Source organism: Ascaphus truei, chromosome 14, assembly GCF_040206685.1.
Source record: "Ascaphus truei isolate aAscTru1 chromosome 14, aAscTru1.hap1, whole genome shotgun sequence".
Classification (NCBI taxonomy): Eukaryota; Metazoa; Chordata; class Amphibia; order Anura; family Ascaphidae; genus Ascaphus; species Ascaphus truei.
The window spans coordinates 28,997,575-29,021,305 of NC_134496.1; the positions used below are offsets into that span (position 1 = coordinate 28,997,575).

General features: G+C 44.8%; 2 protein-coding genes across 2 annotated transcripts in view; one reads left to right on the forward strand and one right to left on the reverse strand.

Annotated features, from left to right (window-relative positions):
- The window catches only part of AMOTL2 (angiomotin like 2), an 84,207-nt gene that overhangs the window by 45,190 nt on the left and 15,286 nt on the right, over positions 1-23,731 (reverse strand). The gene's annotated exons all lie outside the window — the stretch shown is intronic.
- Positions 20,755-23,731, forward strand: part of CEP63 (centrosomal protein 63) — a 59,309-nt gene continuing 56,332 nt past the window's right edge. Inside the window, exon 1 of the mRNA XM_075570280.1 lies at positions 20,755-21,049. The gene's annotated coding sequence lies outside the window, so the exon portion shown is untranslated. The remainder of the gene's footprint in view (positions 21,050-23,731) is intronic.

A 23,731-nucleotide genomic window follows, 5' to 3' on the forward strand; every position in this document is an offset into this window, starting at 1 on the left:
GGTGGCTTCTCCAAAAATACTGGACTCAATGGTGAAAGGTGCGTCAGGTCACTATGTCCCGGGAGGAAAATACTGGACACATACATGCCCAGTATTACAGTACCTCTCATTTTTTACTGGACAGAGTATCCAAATACAGGACAGTCCAGTTCAACACTGGACACCTGGCAACCCTACGAGTGTCGGGGGCTAAGTGCTTCGAGGGATTCTGACCTGGCCGCTTTCGTTGTTTCTGAAATTGTGGTCTTCATCGACGTGGGATCTTTAATTGTAACACATCACTTGAAATATGTTAAAAATGTAATAAAAAAAAACTCAAATATAAAGTATAAAAAAAAGTCATAATTTGAATAACAATATAATTTCCCTATATAAAAGCCCTGACCGTGTACACAGTGCTGTAGATTGATGTTTTGCACACACGGAGTCCCTGCCACAAAGGGCTTGCAATCAAATGTTCGTGCCTGAGGCTAAGGGAAGTAAAAGTGATATGCTCAAGGTCACAAGGAGCTGACCCCGAGATTCGAACATTTCCAATTCAAGGCAGTAAGTGGGTATATAAAAAGTAGTGGTACTGAGCGCCACCTGATACCATCACACGTTGACCACTAGCAGCATGTTGTCACACCGCTGTGTGCCCTTGGCAAGAATGCAGTCACACTGAGGCCCTGTTCTTGCTGAGACCTCCTGGAAAGCGCACAAGTTCTTAATTGTTTCATCGTGCAGTTATTCCCCCATAACCTAGCTCACATTCCTGTGCTGCCAATGTTTCTCGTTTCCCCTCAGGGACTTGCTCTGAACCCCCCCTTTATAATTCCTAAAATACCAAGAACAGACTGTTCTCTGCGTTTGCAATGAAGGACGCACACAAACACACACACACAAAATACGCCAAATGCAACAGGATTTCTCCTCGCTGCCTCTGCACACAGCACTGGCTTCTTGTCTGCAGAGCTTTCAATCTAAGGCTTTGCCACAGGGCTATAGGGAAGCTTTTCCTAAGGACTGTAAGTGTGCAGCCGTGCGCGCGCGTGCCTGTGCGAACGCGCGTGCACGTGCCGCACACGTTTTGTGTGTATACTGTGCGCGAATGAGGTACTGTGTATGTATATGTGTGTGTGTGAGTGTGTCTGTTTAAATACGTTTTCAAATAAATAAATGAAACCTTTAATAATTTTTTTCATAACATTGTACACACACACACACACACACACACACACACACACACATATACACACACACTTTCAGCGGCGGTAGTGGCGCGAATTCATTCTTTTTCTCATCTTCCCCCCTGTCGGCCGGTTCCACTCTCCCTGCCGTGCGCGCGCGGCACCATTATAGAATGGCTGACTAACCTCAGCCAACTAAAACTGCCGCGCGCGCACGGCGTAGCAAGCGCACACAGTATAGAATCGGCCTAAGGCTGGGGCCATAGAGGGGTGAGCAGTTCGGAGCGGCGCTGAGGCTTGCCTGCTGAAATCTGCGCGATTTCATGCCCATGCAGGCGAGCCAGCGGGCGCGATCGGAGGCGGGGGGAGGCTGAGGGAGGCGGGCCAGTGACGTCGCTGGGCTAATTGCCCGCGACGCACCGACGTCAAGGCGCTGTGACGTTGACGCTGCTCCGCGATGATTGGATGTTTTCAGCCGACAGTGCTCTGAAAAACAGCTTGGCTGTCGGCTGAAAACTCCAGCGCCTCAGCACGCCTGCGGACGCTCGCGTGAGCCCTCTCTCAAGGCATCCTCATTGAGGATGCAGGGGCTCAGCGCGGAGCGTCCGCACGGCTCAGCGCGGCCTGTCCTTCTATGGACTCGGCCTAAGTCACACAGAAGTAACGAACTTGGAGCTACAATCCTAATTAGTGGAATAAAATGTAATAAGATAAAAGAAACGTAGCCATGTAACACATTCCTGACTGTTTTCATGAATTGCAATTTAAAGCAGAAGAGCATGTTAAGTTTTATTAATAGGTGGGAAGCAGTGGAACTCCGGAGCTGAACCGCATTAATTTCAGCTCCGTGGACCCCCTGCTCCTCGAGAGACATACCCGGTAGCAGCTCCGGAGGTTTAAAGGTCCTGGACACGCGGTCAATAGGAAGCCGCAAAGATGACATCACGGCTTCCTATTGGCCCACGTGACGCGGGACATTTATGTCGCCATTATGTTCCTCACACACAGCCCAGCCGGAGTTGCTACCGGCACCCCTTACGGAGGTAAGTATCTCAGGAAGCAGGGGTCCCCGGAGCTGAAATTAACACAGTTCAGCTCCGGAGATCACCTGCTTCAAACCGATTTAAAAAAAAAAAAAAGAGGAAAGAAAAGCAGGATTGCTGCTTAAAAGCCCATCTCACTGCCAGGGGGGCAGTAATATGTTTTGATGAATAAATCTTACAGACAAATAATTTGCTTCATGTGTAAGAAACGTGGTTAATAGGCTTCTCATATTAAAAGCAGCTGAAAGCAACGTCTGTAAAATTCGACGTGCGATCCATGTGCGTGTATGTGCTCCCGCTGAATGATGTGTTGAAGGCTTCAAAGGAAAGTTCTGATGACAAACATCATACATAACGAAGGCTGTATTCAGACTGACAACATTTCTACCCTGCATGGAACCTTCATCAGATCTTAATACAATAATAACAACGTTGATACTGTGGTGGAAGGCATTTGGGTTGGGATCAAACACACACCTTAACCACTACACCAGACTTCATCCTAGGATTAACCCCATCCTGGTACGGGAAGGATTAAATAATATTATACGGTATAGACATTTCAGTGACTTCAGATGACTTCGGCCAGAGTTTTTTTTTTTTTTTAAATCGTAGTTGTACCTTGAATGTCTAATGAGCTGTGCTCAAAGAGGAGACCTCGTTAGGCTGACAGGCTAATTTCCTGGAATCCAGGATGCATTAGGTGCTCATTCTGCATCCTGTCACCTCCCCCCTTCCTCAGCATCACTCAGGCACGAGGTATGATCCTATTTCCTCACTCATCAGCATGAAAGAGGAAGAGTTGGCCAACTGATAGCCCCAGCAGAGGACAGCGGGGTCCCTTATCTTATCTTATCCCATCTGACAGGCAGCCCTCCGGGCTCTCTCCCAGCTATCAGATAACTGGCACCTGTAGGTTCAGCATAGGACTTGAAACCAGTGTTCTTTTTATAAGGGCAATGGGTCAATTCAACTCCTGTCTTTTTCAAACGTGCAAACTCTTGATATGGGAGGAAAATGTGGGAGATCTCTTACATAGACATGAACTGGTGGCGAGGGAAAGTTTACAAGATAGTTACATTTTCCAATTAAATAACCAAATGATATGGACAGGGTTCGCCTACTTCAACGCAGTGTTCTTGCCTTTATAAAATGTTACTCTATTAAAGGATAGACAGTAAATATAAAAATATAAATGCACAATGTTAATGAGCTCAAACCTCCCAATATATATATATCCAGGCTGCCTGGAAAAAAAAACTGACCGATACAGATCAGACAGAATAGCATAATACAATCCGGCGCCTGGAAAAAATGCCCAAACATCAAACAATGAGATCTGACCATATAATAGTGTCTAGTCTGGATTGTCCGGGAACCTTCGGGGGTATCTCGGAGACGGTTTCACAATATGAGGAAATAAACACATAAGATAATCATAGTGTATAACTGCTGATAAATATGGTATAACAATACAGGTACTAACATAGTAACAAAACACTAGACAACACCTAATGTTAAGCTAGAAAACGAATTTATTAAAATAGAAAACTTAAAAAAAAAAAAAAAACTGGCTTGATCACAGGGAGTAAGTAACTTGGATAATGCTCACCCAATGAGAGAAATTGGAATTCTACTTACGACAAGCAGGATTCCAAATAGCATTAGGGATAATCTCTATCCTGTATGGCTGGCTTCAAACGGATGCTTGTAGTGTCTCTCCAGGGCCCTCTCACAGCACTGGCGCCACACGTACCGATGTTCTGGTGCCTCCTGTGCTCTCTTCACGGTCCGCTCTGGGGGGCACTTGCACGAACTCCACAAATTTGATGTGCCAGTGCCTCCTACACTATCCTCGTTGTCCTCTCTGGCTGCATGCACAATGCGGAACTGGTAGTTACCCTCCATCAGATCCCCCAGGATCAGTAGTGGTGAATGCCTTCACCTGTGAACCCCATGCGTTTCGTGAAACGTCACTTCCTCAGGGGTATGTGGGGTTACAAATGTAATATACATAACTCTGTTTGCCCATTGTACTGCGACATGGAATATGTTGGCGCTTAACAAATAAACGATAACAATAATATTTTGTTCTCATAAATACGGGTCATTTAGTTCAATCTTTTGGCCAAAACATGTTAAGCCTGTCACGTCAAAGTATCCACTTTCAGCAGGTTCCAACCCTACCAATGTTATACTCTGTCCTTTGAATTACCTCCACTACATGGAGAAAAGATTAAACAAAACATGTAACTGGCCATTCTGTGATTATTCTTTCTTCATATTTATTTATAGGATTAACATTAGTGCATCAAAAGCATAACATTTTCAAGAAAAATATTCTAAATACCATTCTGTTTTTGCCGTTGTTTTCATTGTTTAACTATCAAGGTAGGTAAATGAAAAAATGCGGGTACTCCAGATACCTTAATGTCTCATAGCTCAGTGGTAGTGTCACTGCCTCTGAGTCAGATAAACCCAGATTGAACCACAGTGTGTGCTCTCTCGGCAAAACACCATCTTCCTTTGCCAAAATTAGATTGCAAGCTGTTTAGGGCAGGGACTCGCGGCTACAAGATTCTATGTAAAGCGCTACATACATTGTCAGCACTATACTGTATTTGAGAAAAAACATATATTGTCCATTGTAAAAATGCTGAAGGTCTACCTTTCAATGTTGAAAAAACGCAAAGGATTTATTAACCCCTTATGTATTGTTAAAGGGAAACAAAAACTTGATTGCTTTAATAGGGCAGCCATTCTCTGGTGAAATTCTCCCAACACAGGATGTCACGTCCACATTCATTTCCTGTGTGTGATACACCATCTGTCTTCTGTATGGAATCCCTCCCTGACAACACAATTTTCCCTTAACTCCTCGGTAATTCAACACTGAAACCCCACTGACCACTTTTGCAGAAGGTGGTGACCACGATTTTGAAACCCTGTGTCGGCTCCTTGTGTCTCCTTCTGCCTCAGGCCCCAACCATTAGACTGCAAGCTCTTCAGGGCAGGAATTCATTGAGTCTGCAAAATGATGTGTACATTGTCTGCACTTTATAAGAAAAAATATTATGAAGTAGGCGAGTAGGAAGTAAAAAAAAAAAAAAAAACCATTTAAACTATGGCACTCCAGGTTCAAAGACAGAAACACATGAGTGGGACACATTTAATATGTCTACCCAGTGAAGTTCTCCTTTTCTCCATCATAAACACACACTATATATATATATATATATATATATATATATATATATATATATATATATATATATATATATATATATATATATATATATAACAAATATATACAGGTAGTCCTCGCTTTACGACGTTTCGCTTTCCGTCGAATGCGGTTTCCGACGGCACATAAATGCAGTCTAAAAATTCATTATCCGTCGCGGTTTTCACTTATCTGACGGAAACTGCCGCCGATTAACATGGGTCCCGCTTTCTGACTGTCCCGTCTCCGACGCGGGTTTGCGGGACGCATTGTGTCGGAAAAGCGAGGACTGCCTGTAGTGCTGACAGTGTACACAGCGCTGTGTATCAAATTTTGAAGGTGCAATGAGTCCCCGCCTTAAAGAGCTTACAATCTATGGTGACTTTCCCAAGGTAGCGGACCCTTTGAAGTGGGTGAAACAGGTTTGAATTTAAGTGATATTTTTTTTTTCCCCAAATGTTTTTATTAGGCATTGTTACAGGAATAAACGTACAACAAATCACATTGCCTAATACAGAGACATTTTAACATTTTGGGGGAAAAAGAGTGATGACCTAAGCCGTCAAGTAGGGGGGATGCCTTCAGAGAAGGAAGGCAGTGGGGAGGGTGGGGTGGAAGGGGGGGGGCAGAGAAGGACTCCACCCTTGCTGTCGGGGACTCAACTCGGTGGTGGTTTGAGTGTTAGCTCTTCCCTTTCAGAGGTAGAAGGGTTTCTATCAGGCTGGGCCAGGTTGCCTTTCTCTCGTAAGGAGTATCCAAGGCTCCCATACCTTATAGAATGCAAATAGGTTGTGTCTCACTGTGGCAGTTAGTCGCTCCATGAGCATCACCTCATTGATTCTCCTTTTTATCGTTCTCTTTGCTGGTGTGGTTGTTTTCCTCCAGGAGGCCGCGATCTCACATCTCGCCGCAGAAAGAATAAAGGAGATTAATTTCCTAGTTGGTCGGACAATGTTGGACATTGGCCTGGCCAGTAGGAAGGTCAGTGGGTCAATAGGCAATTCTAGGTCGGTGACCTCTTTTATCAAATTTTGGACCTTGGCCCAGTACTTTACAATTTCTGGACATGACCACCAGATGTGGACCATGTCCCCTCTATGACCACAGCCTCTCCAACATAAGTCTGATGCCAGAGGGTAGATCTGGTTTAAACATGCTGGGGTTAGATACCAGCCATACCGAATTTTATAAATGTTCTCCTTTATTGTAGTGCATAGGGAAGTTTCTGAGGCTGCCTGCCAGATTTCTTCCCAAGTCTCTCTTTCTATAGTTATGTTTAGGTCTGCCGCCCATTTGAGCATGTAATCATGCTGTGAGAGGGCCATTGGTTTCCCTAGCTCCAGGTAAATTTCTGATATAAGACCTTTTTGGTGGGCATTGGCTTTGCAGAGATATTAAAATTTTGTGAGAGAGGGGAATTCTGGGTGTGGGCATATTTTCCGAATAAAATGTCTGATTTGAAGGTATTTGAACGTGTCCAATTCTCTAATTTTGTATTTGGCCCTCAGATCTTGATAGCTCAGGAGCTTCCCAAGGCTTAGAAAATCGGCAATCGCCCCAATTCCCCTTGATCTGAATTGGTCGAACAGCTTAGACCTACAACCCGGGGGGAACTTTGGGTTATTGAGGATGGGTGTCAATTGGGAACTGGGTGAGGACAGGGCAAATCTGGTCTTACATTTCGCCCAGACTTCCCATGTGTGTAATGAGGTCTGTAGTTTAAGGTTGTGGGTGTGCCCGTCTCCTTTATCCAGGCTCCAAAGACAGGCTTGCAGGGAAGGCATTTTGGCATACTGAGTCTCTATTTTTACCCAGAAGAAATGGGCTGTGTCTGTATTCCACATTACTGCCTGTTTCAGTTGGGCGGCTAGATAGTATTTCTGCAGGTCTGGGACCCCCAGGATCGTGGTGTCAGCAGGACCGACCTTGCGACTCTGGGTCTCTTGCCCTGCCAAATGAAGTGGAACAATCTATTTTGGATATTTTTCAGATCAGTGCCAGGGACATGGATCGGGAGTGTTTGGAAATAGTACAACAATCTTTGGAGTATATTCATCTTAACGGTTATCATCCTCCCGATCCATGAGATCTGGTAACCTTCCCACTGATCGAGATCTTTTTTGATCTGCTCCCATAGTTTCAGGTAGTTGTCCCGATATAGATCTCGGTAGTGTCTTGACACATTAACTCCCAGGTATTTAATGTGTGAAGAACACCACCTGTAGTTGAAGTTTATTTTGAGGAGTTTTACTTCGGGGTCTGGGAGACTAAGATTTAGGGCCTCTGATTTGTCGCTGTTTATTTTATACCCTGATATCTTTCCAAAGTCCGCCAGTTCCTTTTGAAGGTTAGGAAGGAAATTTGGGGCTTAGTGAAAGTTAGAATGATATCATCAGCGAATAGGGAGATTTTGTATTGTACTTTTCCAATGGTGGTGCCCTGTATATTTGGGTTGCCTCGTATTTTGGTTGCTAGTGGTTCGATCGTGAGGGCAAAAAGAAGGGGGACAGGGGGCACCCCTGCCGAGTTCTATTTCTAATTTGGAATCTCTCGGAAACTCTACCCGGGAGTCTGACCGTGACCGACGGATTTTGGTATAGTGCTCGAACTTCCGCTAGGAACGAGTCTCTGAAGCCAAATTTTATCAATGTTTGATTTAAAAATAGCCAATCAATTCTGTCAAATGCCTTCTCTGCGTCTCATCTCAATAACATTGCTTTTGACCCTGTCAGATGGACATGGTCGACTATATTGATTATTTTACGGGTATTGTCCGAGGCCTGACGGCCTGAGACAAACCCGACCTGGTCCGTATGTATTAATCTCGGTAGAATGGAATCTCTGTTCGCCAATATCTTGCTGTACAATTTGAGGTCATTGTTCAACAGTGAGATTGGTCTATAGCTCCCACACTGGTTTGGGTCCTTCCCTTCTTTGTGAATTATGGCCAAATTAGCGGTAGACATTGAAGGTGGGATAGGACTTCCTTCCAGGAATGAGTTGAACAGGTTCAGTAAGTGGGTGGACAGTACGGGTAGGAATTTCTTATAGTAGACATTTGTGAAGCCATCTGGGCCCGGCCTTTTGGAAATTTTTGCTGCTTTTACAGCTAGTGTCAATTCTTCTATTGTTATTTTTGCATTTAGCCTAGCGTTCTCCTCTTCTGTTAGAGAGGGGAGTGTGCATTCACCTAGATGGTTTATAATTGACGTTAGGTCGGCAGTACTTGGGTTAGCAGAGCGAGCCCTTAGATTATATAGTTTAGTGTAGAATTTAGTGAATTCTTCTGCTATTTTTTTCTCGTTGTATAGTATCTCACCAGAGCCACTCTTGATCACCGTTATTTGTGACCTTTTTTGTACTCCTCTTAACTTACTAGCAAGAAGTCTATCAGCCTTATTCCCTTTGTCATAGTACCTCTGACCTGTCCATTTGAGAGCCTTTTCTACATTCTCCAATTGGATCTCTTTCAGATCGTTTCTAGCAGTTGTCAGCTGTTTGTAAATTCTCCGAGATGGGTTAGTTTTGTGCTGCTGCTCTAATTTAACAATGTTGTCTGTGAGCTCCTTGGTTAGTCTGTGACAAGGCTACTAAAAGCTCAAAATCAGAGAGTCACAAAAAATATAAAAAATAAGGTTAATAGTAATATGGACAAATGAGGAAAACTATGAGGGAGAATGAAAACGTGGGTGTCAATAAGTGTTGCTTGAAGAGGTGATCAAGGACAGCATGAGGCAATATAGGAGCTCCAATGGACACCGCTACCTGGGATGCATATGAACCAGAGAAAAAAAATGTAAATACCTCTGTGAATCCCTCTTGTAGCGCTCCGTTTTCAATGCCTTAGTCCAGTAAGCAGCATCGGCGTCATTCGTCTCCAATTCAGCTGCGTCTCCTCTCACAAACTCTGTGGAGCTCCCGAGTGCCGGTAGTGCATGTGATCACTTCCGGTCCGTCCGGTGCAGGCTCCCTTCTCTCCGCTGAGTCCGCGGAAGATGCAATAGCACACACAGACTCCCATATGGCGTACCCTCCTTCTCTCAGTGCGTCAATCCAATCAAAGAGCAATGCAGATAGAAAAATGGATTGGCAACAGACTGCAGCGTCCAAAAAGCACCCTCAGTTCACCAGATGTGGAAAATTAAAATGCGTTTATTGGACTACATAAAAATGAAAAAGGACAAACAAAATACAAAAAACACACAACCTCCTACGTTGTGTCAAAAGAAATATGTAGGTCTCACGACACGTATGTTTAAGCAAAGAATACTTGAACACATGAGACTAATCCTAAAAAAGGATCAGATCCACCCTGTCTCTAAACATTTTAGTGTATGCCAGGATGGGTCTCTCAACAACTTTAAATGTATTGTTATTGAACAGGTTCCAATACATTACAGAGGCGGAGATAGAGTTAACACACTCTACCGCAGAGAGGCCCACTGGATATTTACACTGGATACACTGGTCCCTAAAGGGTTAAATACAGAGAGGGATCTGAAATACGATTGATTTATTTAGATCATCAACTAAGTAATGTGTATTTTTGATCCTTTATATCAATAGAACGATGCCATGAACAGTTCAATGGGTTTAGGTTACCTCTTTTTGATACACTATCTGATGCCAGTATCTTTTAGATATGGATTATTGCTAATTGATGTCATGCCTTATTTTACATTTATACAAACCATATATGATACCTCTTGTGACTTTCTTATTCCCTTTTTTTGTACATAGTCCCTTTATATATTTATTTTACATATATCCCTTTTACACCTTGCTGAAGTATCTATTACATCTATGATACAGAAACAGCGGGGGGTAGAGAAGGGAAGAAAGTCGATCCGATTGAGGTCGAAAAAGTTAATGTCCGGTCTTAACTAAAGGCCGGCAGGTAGGGTTTAAGACCCTTAAGGGGGGGGGGGGGGGGGTGGGGCCGGCGACGACCTCCGACAGTCTCGGGCAGGGTGGAGACCCTAGGATATCCTAGTTTTCGTCCGGGTTGTTTTCCCAGTGGTGTTTGTGGTTGTTAAGGTTAACAGGGTAGGGGACAGAGAGAGAATGTTTAGGGTATTCAGACTCCTGGGCGTGTTTCGCCTGTTATCTGGGGGGGGGGGGTCTCTGTGTATACTCCTGGCGCTCCCTTCTATGGGGGCCTAGAGGTGTGGGTCTGGGGGGGAAGGTGGGGTAATGGACCCAGGGAGGTTGGGGGGGCAGGTAGAAGGGGGTGGGGGGTATGGCGGGGGAGAGGGGGGGTGGGTGAAAAAGGGGGGGGGAGTGACCATAGGGAGTCAAGCTGAAGTGTCTTGCCTCCGTGGGGTGGTGCTAAGGAGCGAAGGCCGGTGTTAGTGTGAGGTGGTAGGTGGCTCCTCTCCCTTCATCTTGTGCCTTCCCCTTGACCTATATGAGACCCATTTTGGTTGTGTTGTACTCCTAGTTAAGGTCCTTCCCGGGGACCTCTCATGTTGTCAGGAGGAAGTCCTATGCAGGTGAGTAAGGAAAGGCTGGGGGGGGGGGGAGGGAGAGGGGGGGGGGAAAGAGGTGGAGGGGGAAGTGTGAGGGGTGGGGAGTTTGAGGTACATTGTTTATGCACATCCATTACAGGCATTACATTCAATGTTCTTGGTTGTTTACGCATGGATCACATAGCTCACTTGGACGGCTCTTTGGTCTCTTACACTAAACCTTTTGGATCCAGAAGAGGGGGTCCAGGAGGGGGGTATTCCCTTTCTGTCTGTATTCCTCTAGGGCAACAGTCTAAATTCTACAAAACCAAGTATATTTTTTATAACAAGGAACAGTGTAATCCTATCTATCTAATTGAATTTATCTCAAGTAATTCTACAAAACCAAGTAAATTTTTATAACGAGAAACATTGTAATCCTATCTAGCGGGGGTTGTGGGGGGGGGGAGGTGGGAGGGGACCAGAAGAGGGGGTATTCTTTGTCTGTATTCCTCTAGGGCAACTGTCTAAATTCTACAAAACCAAGTATATTTTTTTCTAACGAGGAACAGTGTATTCCTATCTAACTAATTGAACTTGTGCTTAACTCTCTATTACAGACCCTGGCGGCTCGGCAGGATCTGCGAGTGTTCGTGGGTTGCCGCGACCAGGAATTCGAGTGTCCTGGTGGGCTGTCTTTCTAGGTGGCAGGTCCTGGGGTCCGCAGGCTCTGTCCCGCTGCCTCCCGAGGGTTGTGACATCACTTTCCTCCCGGCCGGGGGGAAGTGTGGTGGCGCAGCACAGACTGCTTCAGGTTCGGTGATTGGGCCTTCCTCGAGGTTAGGCCGCGCAGGAGTTGCCCGTTTTAGTCCCGTGTAGGATCGCGTGGTGTCATCAGGCAGGGGTGGGACATCCAAGAAGGGAGCCTCACCGTCGGCTGCAGCAAGCGGTTCTCGGGTGCCTCCTCAGAGAGTGGATCCCTCCGTGGCTCCGCTGCGCTGGGATAAGGCATTGTCCGTTGCTGCAGGATACAGCACCACCTGAGTAGCGCGGGAATTGATTCACTTGTCTTTCGTTTGTCTCTGCTCTGCCAGCCTCTCCGAAGCTCGTACTGGCGGGTCTTCCATATCCCTGGGCTGGTTTCTGGATGGTTCAGAGACTCTGGGTAGCAGTAGATTTAGGCCCAGGGCTTTCGCCATTTGCTCCATGTCCTCGGGATAGCGGAGAGAAAGGAATTTCCCCTTATTATTTATTATGAGCCTGAAGGGGAATCCCCATTTGTATTTGATGCCCTTCTCCCTCAGGAGCAGGGTGAGGGGGCGCATTTCCTTCCTTCGGTTGACGGTCATTTTTGATAAGTCATTATAGACCTGGAGTGGCTCTCCGCGGAATAGGATTGTGTCCCGCTCTCTGCAGGCTCCAATGAGTTTTTCCTTTGTAGAGTAGCTGTGGAGCCTGAGAATCACATCACGGCGTGTCTTCAGACCGCGGTCCCAGCGCTCTATGAGCCCTGTCGATCTCCAGGTTTCGTTGGTCCATGTCTCCAGCAATTGAAACAAACAAATCCGTGAGGTATTCTTTTAATTGGCCGGGTAGGACCGCTTCCGGGATGCCGCGGATCCTCAGGTTCTCAGCCCGTCGCGTAGTGCGTGGATTTCTTGGCCCATGCGGATGATTTCTTCATCTGCGTCCGCCTGGTTTTTTAGGGCCTCTTCCAGTCTGTTTTCCAGCGTTGTAGTACGCTCTTGGAGGCCTTGTATGTCCTGTATAATCTCGGACACCGCATCCTTGAGGTCAGCTTGGAGGGATCTGTGCAGCTTGGCGTGTAGCTCCTCCAGGAACGCTTTTGTAAATCCCCCGTCCGGGGGAAGGTTTTCGCCTGGGCAGTCCCTGCTTGGGGCCTCGTGCGCCGGGCAGGGATCCGCCATCTTGTTTTTTGCCTCCCGCTTCAGCGCTCTGCTTTGCGGGAGTAAAGTACTTGGTAACGCCCTGGGCCGTCTGGTTTTTCCCCTTGTGTGACATGCCTGGATGTTCAGGGATCTATCCGATCAATTTGGGGAGTTTTTCGCCGAACGAAAAGTGCTATTTTTAGTCAGTTATCTAGGCGGGTCTCCGGAGCTCTCCCTCTACCCGACTGCTCCGGTTCACGTCATCGGCACGCCTAAGTGATATTTTTTACAAACAAACCGAGATGGGAGAGAGAGAAGAACAAGATGATTGTACAGAATCAGAGGTAGCCATGATGATTATGTTATGCTATCTCCCCTGTGCAGGCAGGGGAGACAGTCCCACATAGGACCAAGGTGACATAATGGAAGTGACATGTTTAATGGGATAACGGGTCAGTAACACGCAGGACAAAAGTGACATAATGGTACTTCTATTTTTAATGTATAAAAGGGTCTCTTTCCATGTAGGACCAAAGTGACCTAGTGACATGGTTAATGGGTCATTTTAGTCCCAAACATGATACTGTGGCACATTTCATGAGTTAAAGGTCAGTTCCACGTAGGACCAATGTCACCTATTGACAGTGACATGTTTAATGGGTTAAACTGTCAGTCCCATATTGCTCCAACATAATTGAACAAGGCAAATGTGGGAGAACAGAAAAAGACAAGTCTAGAGTTCTGGGGACACCTGAGCTCCCAGACCAATTTCACAGGATACATGAACCCCCCCTGGGGCCGGTTTTAAATAGGAGTATTTTGTAGAGAGCATGACAATATTTTGTTATCCTATGACTCATATTTGTGGGGATGAGGGTCAATGTTGCATCAATAATCTAGCAGACATTCACTGTCGTTAGTTCAGTTTGGTCCCCTTTGGGTTATGGAAGGAGAAGGTCAGTGACCATGAGTGGGGTCTAGTGTTGATGACCAGGAGTTGAGGTGAGGAGGTGAAGGCAGTTGAGCTGCAAATAGCCTCTCTTGTTAGGGATCAGCAGGGGGTAGGCATGTCCTGATAAGAGGAACAAAATATCCCCTTTGTCCACTATACATTCCAAAAGCCACCTGAATGCGAAAGATACTGGAATGTAGCTCTGGGGGACTCACTATGTGTTTCAGTGTGAATATACAAAGCACAAACCGTAGAGTTTGTGACAGAACAACTGATTTTAAAGTGCCGATAGATTTTTAGTTTTTTTTATTTAAATCCACAGCCCTCTATTTTTTTTCTTTATTTTTACCTTTTCTAGTCAGTAAGTTTCAGGCCCACAGAGTTAACATGACATTAACCTATGTTAATTAATTTTATTTATAAAATGTTTAACAGGAAGTAATACATTGAGAGTTACCCCTCGTTTTAAAGTATGTCCTGGGCATAGAGTTAAGATGACAAATAATACATGGTTACAATACATACGTGAACAGGGTAAACATTATATACATGACATTGCATGCACAGTTATAAATAATTATATATATATATATATATATATATATATATATATATATATATATATATATATATATATATTATAGGCGTATGTAACAGTTATAGACCAGATTAAAATGCGAGGCAGCTTTAGTTTTGGAAGAATTTAGACTGGTGATGGATGTGAGAGTCTCCGGTAAATTGTTTCAGTTTTGGGATGCACGTTAAGAGAAGGAGGATCGGCCAGATACTTTGCTGAACCTTGGGACCATGAACAGTCTTTTGGAGTCTGATCTCAGATGATGTTAACATCATGTTATGCCGTAATATGCAACTTCAAAGCTCAATATGTTTTGGCTAAGTCCTGTTTTCAGCCAGAAAGGGCATTGCGTTAAGTATAACGGGTGTTAGGTATAATGATATGTAAAATATGTATCTCCCCCTAACAATGCATATTCACAGAGGTCCGTTAAAGTTGACACATGAATTTAGCGAGACGTTAGTTGGGTCATACATAAAGGTGGCGTTACTCCCGTCCAAATGCTGAAATATGGATTGTGATGGAGAAATATTGATCTTGCTCTCTCCTCTCCAGCAAAACTCATATTCTAGGATCTGGGTGGGAGTAACGACACCCTTAGAGAAGACATGCTTAACGCCCTGTTATTGGAAGTTGACGCAAGGTTGTGCTAAATTAACATGGTTTATGCTAAAAAGAGATAAACAACGGCGATTGTTTTTGCATATAATTAGCTTTGTAAATTGTGGATATGCGTTAACCTCAGGGAAAATAACATCCGTTACTGATTTTGCTAATGTGACATTATGAGCTCTGAATTAACACAGCTATGTGGATCCTACTCTTAGTAATGTATTTTATATACTGTGGAATTCCGTGAATAGCTTCTTACAGTCGCAAGAAGATGATAGATGCACAGCATTAAGTAAAAACTTTCGTGACACGGATACATAGATCCCAAATATCTCACCAAGAAACTACAGGAGAATTCCACAACATGTTTGAAAGTAGAAAAGCTAATGCAAACAATATGTAAAAGCATTGGATGGAAACACGGACATCTACACTAGAAACTGATACTGTAGAATGATAATTTGGTATCCTTACACGCGTCCCATGTTTTTGCCAAGTATCTATACAATAAAATAAGTATGATGTCATGAGAAGTAGGGCAACGCATAGTTAACAATGCATTGCGTTCCATTCACCCGAATGGTTGTTACAAGATAGAGAAGGCACCATTATCAATGCACTGACTATGGGCCAGATTTACCAAGCAATGCTACTTCAGAAGACATCTCCCAGCAACGTATTAGTAAATATGGCCATTTATGGTCTGTTGAAGTGACTGGGCTGTGCGGTGTCTTCTTGGTCCATTCAAGTGAAGAGGCTGGAATGTGTCTTCTAGCATGGGAGGTGGTCTTAAGAAGTAAACAAAACACACAAACAAATGACAGAGAAGCCCAATGCTACATCCACTATGACAAAAATACACAGTAAAATACTTATATATTCTCTTCAAAAATGGTCATTTAGTTTAACCCTTTGGCCAAAGCATTGTTAGCTTGCGAGCCACGACACTGTTTAGTAAATATGGCCAGTTATGGTGTATTCAAGTGAATGGGCTGTGAGGTGGGTATTCCGCATGACTCTACATGCATGTTCTCCTAAAAAAAAAAAAGAAGTTCTATCAGACAGTTATTCCAGAACAACATGCCAGTGAACACTCTGTACCCCGATCACACGTGTAACTTGAGTACCCCACGTCAATCACCACGTGTATTGCAACGGGGGAAATACTCTCACTGGCTTCCCTACAATCTGCATTCATGTGCTGTGTACACAGAAGAAATATTGTAGGCATTTAAACCCAGAAGCAGCTGTTTGTTTTGGCAATATACCCCCAGTTTGGTCTTTACACTATAAAGCCAGTTAACCTGGTCCCTGCTGGGAAATTGCTCACAGCTTAAAATATCAATCTTAATATCTTTGTGCTTTGCCTATGCATTTCCAAACATACAGCATTATTACATGCAACATTACGCACACACTTAATTAACAAGGTCATCGTAATCATTATCTAGGATTCTGTTGCCGCAAAGAAAAAGTAAACGGACCATATTCCCTAAAAGTTAACATGTAGAGGTACTTAGCTGCATGTGCATGCATACAGGTCCGGGATCACCTCTCCAGCCCAAAGTCACATATACAGAGAAAAAAAAATCCACAGCACTCCTCAAGGTATCAGTAAAAGTTCAAATAGCATCAGTAGCAAAAAAATGGGTGACGTTTCGGACCCACATGGTCCTTTGTCCAGCTCCATATGAATGGGAGTTATGGCGTGCTAGAGAATAGCACCCTTTAGTGAATATGGGACACAAGCTATAGTTTAACAGCGGTGTCGATCAGTATGACTGAGCCACTAATTGAGCGAGGTGGGCTGAAGTAGGGATATCCTGAAAACCTGGCCTGTTTACGGCCCTCGAAGACTGGAGTTGCGCAGGCCTGGTTTACTGTATACACATACAATAACAGCAATAATTGTACCTACAGTATACACCCAATGACCCAAAACGTGGTGGTTCCCCCAAAGTACTGAGGGTGCTATGGCACCAATAACCATGGTGTCCTGTCCCAGCAATTCCCACCCAAGTGTGAGGCACCGCTACCCCCTGTGGATGTAGGTGCACGTTGGGTATCTGCCTGGGTACTCCAGCACCCAGGTGCTGCTTGGCATAGTGAGTTGGAGCGGGTCCCACGCAGCAGGGCCTCCAACGCAAATCTCCTCTCTCTTAAGGGGTCCATATCCTCCTTGCCATGTGAGCTCCAGCCGGAGGGTCTCCCACAATGTCTCTGAATCCTGTGACCTGGTCCCAGGGCACAGGGCGCCGCGTGGCCGTCCGGTCACCGGTGCAGGAATAACAATAAGGGGAAGAGTCCCTATCTGGGGCCTTCCCTCCAACACTCCTCTACTATGGCTCAGGGCCTAACTTGGGCCTAGGGGCAAGATCTAGGCCTAGGCCAGGAAGCACTGCTCCCTGGACACTAACTTCTTCTTTGCCTCCTCCATCCGGACTGATTCGCAGGCTTTCCGCGTGCGGAGAATATCCTGTTCCTCGCAGTGCTCGCATCCCATTGGCTGGTACAGTCCCATGTGCTGCAGTCCCTCCCTCTAGGGATTCTGGGACTTTTAGTCCTGCATCTGTGGAGCCATTCTAAGATGGCAGCCGCACTCCTCACACTGCACATGCGCTCCTCACCGCACTGCGCATGCGCGATTACCAAAATGGCAGCTCCCCACCTCCGATCGCGTGGAGCTCCGGCCAACTAAATGACAGCTCCCCCACACCGGAGGGAGGGGGACTCGGCTGCATCTATCTATATCTATGTAGCCATGCCATCTATGGCTTCCAGTCTGCCCTCACTGACAGTAAGCCCTGGTAAGAGCAGGCTGCCAGTTGAAAACATTGGGTTTTTCCTACTCCCTGCATTGCCCTTGAGTGACAGGGGAGGCGGTGTCAGCTAGGTCTGAGTAAATCCAATCATGGATCAGACCTAGTGCCCTCCTCCTGGCTGTACTTAAGGGTGATTGCCACCCAAATTGAGTACTTGAGTACTCCACTGAGAGAGGCAGGTCACACAGCAGGGTGCTAGGATTGGCGCCTTCTCTGGTCCTCTTCCCCTCGGGGGAGAGTGAGTATGAACCTTACCTCTGCCCCTGATAGAGGGTCAGGGAAGAGCTAGGACAGCTGCAGGGGGCCTTGACCTGTAGTGGTTGTCCAGGGACCATCCTTCAGCTGGGTAGCCGATCCAGACCCTGCATTGGGCAGGCAACTGCAGTGCTACTGTGCTGGTACAGAGAGAGAATAAACCATTCCTGTTCAATATACCTCCGGCCTGGTGTGTGATCTTACTGGGGCGAGAGGTAACCGTTTCTACCATAGGAGATTGCCTCCATTAATCTCGCCACTACGGCAGATGGAGGCGCTGCACTGCTAGAGAACCACGTGGGTAATGTGTCCCAGAAACCTTATCCTGTGTCCCTACAACCATCGGCGGACAGCTCAGCCCTCCTGTCACCAACAGGTATCATGCACCACACATCCAGTAGTGGCCAAATCTCCCACCGAGTGGGGGGGAACACCGTTACATCTATATCATTGCGTTTCTCGTATTCTCAAACTAAGTACCATGTATGATAGTGGAATAGAAGGTACAACTGGCATACAAGTGGCTGTTGAAATACTAAGTTCTCAGTTATGTTCAGTACTTAAAGTATCAAAAACTTCTCAAGAACATCATTGTGTAAGGAAAACAACCTTGTGTTTATTAAAGATAAGAGAACAGGGCTGGAATTTCAGATATTTGTGGAATGTTTCAAAGAGGGAAGTGATTCTGGCCTTGTACACATCTTTGATCTTAACATTTTGATGGCAGGGTGAGAAATTCTCGTGTATTAACACCTTGCAAGTCTCTCCTGAAGAGGAGGGGTGAAGGGGTTAAAATTAAAGTCACAACAGGGGGTGGGGGAAGGGGGGTGGCAATAAGGTACAGGAAATAAAAATAATAATAAAATCCAGAAGGACGCAAGAGAATCAGAGGTGAAAAAGAGACTGAGGAATATTGGATGGGGCGAAATGACCTTTTTTTTATCCAAAGGCTGATCACAATTTGGTATTTCCTTACAGAGGAAGTGGGGACGGCAGATTCAGTAAGGGAATTTAAGTTGAAATTGGATAGTTATAGGAATCTCAAGGAAAAATACATTACCCTGCATTAGGGCATGAAGACCATTTACGCCCTCAGATTACCATTACAACAGTGTTATGGCTGAATTATCCACGGTTGATCATTCATAAGCCGGGGTCAGGAAGTGATTTTTTTTAATTTACTGCCTTACTGCATATTTGTTTTCAACTTCCATTAAATCAACATCATGAAGACCACATTTAAGTGGGTTTTTTATTTCAAATTCAATTTTTGTGGTTTTCGCTAAAGGAGACCACACTGGGTCTGACGCAGAATTAGAAGCCGCAGTCTGACACAGCGACTATCCTAAAGACTACAACGGTTTAGTAGCCAGTAGATAATCCGATTTTTGTTTGGAATAGATTTTGTGTATAATTGTAATTGTCGGCTTTCACACAAGGTTAACTTTGGGCAGGGTTGCACCTTTAACTAGAATAAAAGCCCTTTTTTGTTGCTATAGACCCCCCCCCCCCCAACCCGATGCAAAACCTAAATATAATTTCACATTTTTTAAAGCTCCCAAAAGCCCCCAGTTTGAACAAGTCCTTGGAAATCACAAATACCATGAAAACCAGAACACAACATAAAGCTTGTAAAATCCCTCAAATGGTGCAGAATACATTTTTAGAGGCAGTCCCCTACACCAGGGGTGTGCAAACTTCCTGCGCTACGACCCCCTGCCTGCTCTCCCCATGTCGCGCCCGTCCTTACCTTTAATGCGGCGTCAAATGACACCACGGGGTCATGTGACCCTGCGGCGTCATTTGACGCCACGTTACCATGGCGACACATGGCCCGAAGCCGGCTCAATTGAGGTGAAAGTGTTACAGAGGCTTCGCCTCTAACTGCTGCGCCCCCAAAAAAATCTTGCGCCCCCCCCCCCATTTTGCGTACCCCTGCCCTACACCATCTCCAATATACCCCTAGGTCATCAGTAATTTAACACGTGGATAGAGAACAGAAATTTAATAAATGGAACTTTTTCAGGTTGGGTAACAATTCTGAGTGGAGTACCTCAAGGATCAGTACCGGGATCCCTGCTTTTTAACTTGTTTATTTATGACCTTGAGGTTGGCAAAGAGAGCAAAATTGTCTAAGGTAAAATCAGTAAAATAATAGCTGGATCTAATTTCTCTCCAGAAGGACTTCAAAACTTGGGCAGGTAAATGGCAGATGAGGTTTAATACAGATAAATGTAAGGTTATGCATTTGGGAAATAACATAGCAAGAACAACAAGAATAAACGGGCGATTTACAAATTAAATGGGGATAAATTAGGAGCATCCTTGATGGAGAAGGATTTAGGAGTGCTTGTAGACAGCAGGCTTACTGTTAGCAATAGTGCCCAAAGTCATGCAGTAGCTGCAAAGGCAAACAAGATCTTCTCTTACTGTAGCCATGCCATGTCTGGCTACTATTCTGCCCTGTCCTGACATATCAGTCTTGGTAACAGCAGGCAGTGTTAGGATCAATCATGGGTTTTCCCCACTCAGGCAGTACCCTTGAGTGACAGGGGAGGAGGTGGGATCATGACTGTGTTCTACCCAATCCTGGGTTCAGACCTGGTACCCTCCCCCCTACTGTACTCAAGGCGGTTGCATCTCAAAATTGTTAGTTGGGCTCTACTGTGATAGAGGCAAGGTATCACACCGGGCTGCTGAGCACTGGCAGGCCCAGGTTCTCTTCCCTTCGGGGGGTGGGGGGGTTGAGTGATTACCTATACCCCTGGTCCTGCTAGAGGATCAGGGAAGAGCTAGGACTGCTGCGGGGGCCCTTGACCTGTAGTGAAGGTCCAGGACCATCTGAAGTTTCAGAGACCAGAGCTATGACTGCATTGAGCAGAATTGCTTAGAGACTGTGCTGAGCAGAAGAATAAACCCGTTCTCCTGTTATATATACACCTCCTGCCTGGTGTGTAACCTTTCCGGGGGGAGAGGAGCCTGTTCAACTGTGGGAGATACCTTCACACATCTGGAGCCTACAGCAGATGGAAGCGCTGAGTACCATGGAGTAATTGTCAGGTATGTACCCAAGAAGCCTGTTCTGCAGTCCCCACAAACATCGGCGGACATCTCAGCCTCTTGTGAGCCAACAGGTAGCATGCACCATACACCTGGTAACAGGGGAATCTCCCATAGGGTGGGGGGGGGGGGGAAACACTGTTACATTACATTAAATATGCAACGGATGGAAGGGAAGTAGACATAATTATGCCCCTTTATAAAGCATTAGTAAGAGCACACCTTGAATATGGAGTACAACTTTGGGCACCACTCCTTTAAAAATACATTATGGAACTAGAAAGAGTGCAGAGAAGAGCCACCAAATTAATAAAGGGGATGGATCATCTGATTTATGAGGAGAGGCTAGCGAAATTGATTTGTTTACTTTAGAAAACAGGTGCCTACAAGGGGATTTGATAACTATATACAAATATATTCAGAGACAATACAAGGAGCTTTAAAAATAACTATTCATCCTAAGGGCAGTCCAAATGACACAGGGTCATCCCATAAGGTTGGAGGAAAGGAGATTTCACCAACAAAAGGAAAGGGTTTTTTACAGTAAGGGCAGTTGAAATGTGGAATGTATTACTTATTACATGGAGACTGTGATGGCAGATGCGATAGATATGTTCAAAAAATTTTGGACATCTTTTTAGAAAGGAAAGGTATACAGGGAGATACCAAATTAGTAAACGTGGGAAGGGTGCTGATCCAGGGAGTAATCTGATTGCCAATTTTTTGCCAATTTTTTGCGTCAGAAAGGAATTTATTTTTCCCCTTATGAGATATCATTAGCTGATATTTCACTGGGGCTTTTTGTTTGCCTTCCTCTGGATCAATATAATGGAAGTACAAAGATAGGATAAAGTATCTGTCGTCTAAATTTAGCATAGTTTGAACTTGATGGACGTGTCTGTTTTCAACCTCATCTACTATGTAACTATGGAGCATGCTAGCTAAAGAAAAAGTAAATGGCCATTACATGCCCGATAAATTTCGACTTTCACTTTCCAACTTTTAACAACAAAAATGTAAACAAGTCGGGGAGAGGGCAGTTTTTTCGCTCTTTAAAAAAGTGAAATAGCACTTTTTGGTGCCAGAAGTTTGATCTACATTTTAGTGGGTTTTTCAAGCATTTTGGACATCTCTGGTTATGGGATACTGTCCGGTTGAACCTTCTAGAAATACGTTGCTTTTGTTATAGCTTGTTTGGGAAAATGTGATATCAAGGCGAAAGATGTTTGCTTTGACACATGGCAACTTCTGCAATGTCTTCCTCCAATCTAAAAAGCGTGTTATTGACATCGCTTGCATTTCACGCATCGTTCGCTCGGTAGCTTTTTGCCAACTCGGACTCACGGAAACCACTGACGTTTTGACATGAGAAACAATGACGCAGAATATGGTAAATCCCCTTAATAAGACACCACAACTGACGCACACAGTATCGTTTCTGAGTATCTTGATACATTGATGCTAAAAAACGCATTTTATGTAAAAAATAAAATAAAAAACAACATGCTAATTTCAGCCAAGACTAGCACCAGAAACTAGTGGTCACAATATTCTGGCCAGATTATGCTGTTCATCTCCTTTCAATATCTTGCTGTGCTTCTTTCTCGCTCTTCTCCCTCCTCCCCACCCGATCATTCCTATTTTCAAATTCCTCCTGCCTTTTCCAGGCCCTCAGAGACCTGCTCATGAATTTGAAGCATTCATCTGGGCCACTGTTTGTTGCTATCCCGAAATACAGTTGCCATGGTGATCCGAATTCCACGCGTGCTGGCCGCGCTCCCAGTTGAAGCTCCGTAATACTTTGAACGCCAAATGCATGGAGAAGGGAGGGAGGGGGGGCATGTGGGGTGGGAAAAAAAAAAAGGAAAAAAAAAGTTTGGACATAATAAATGGAAGAAAGAATACTAAATGACTGAGGAACGTCGTTGCTTTTTCCATCGCTACGTTTGGCGACAATATTTCTGAAGATCAGGCATTCCTCATGTTTGTAGGGACACAGGCAGAGAATCGGCTTGTGCGGGACACGCGGAAAGAATTAAAATACCATCTGACTCTCTTTCACATTAACCCTGTTCAGTACTTCAAGGCAAAGACTTAAGTTGCCACTAAATGTTCAGCCCAAGTCACTTTTAAATGACTTATCAACGTCATTAGCTTCTTTAGCAACTTTTACCCCCGCTAGCCCCTCCAGGAGCTCCATGACGTAGTAGCGAAGTCATAAATTTTACGCTCATTTTTCTTAGGGAGATCGCGTTCGGAGCGCAGAACGCCTTCTATATGGAACGGAAGGAGGAGTGATGGAGCGATCACGAGTTCGCATTCGGAAAGGCTGTGATGCTCTGGGGCTCCCGTCCCTCCAGCACTCCAAGTGTTAAATCCATTTGTTTCACGTATTTGTTTTCTGCAGGGCCTAATTCATTCTAATCTTATCTGGTACTTTTTGTTTCCCCTCATTGGGGCCTATGTACCAAGAACATTTTTGATCTCAGTGGTACAAAGTACAGTAGTACAAACCTTCAAAAAAAAAAATGTGCGTCGTACGCCTGAAGGTCACTATGTGACTTCTTCCATATATGACATAGTTCGTTGTCTGACATTAAGCTTGAAGCATCGCCTCATGCGAATACCTGATTCATACAATTGAATTTAAAAACAGAATGAAGTGTATTTTTTTAAATGTAT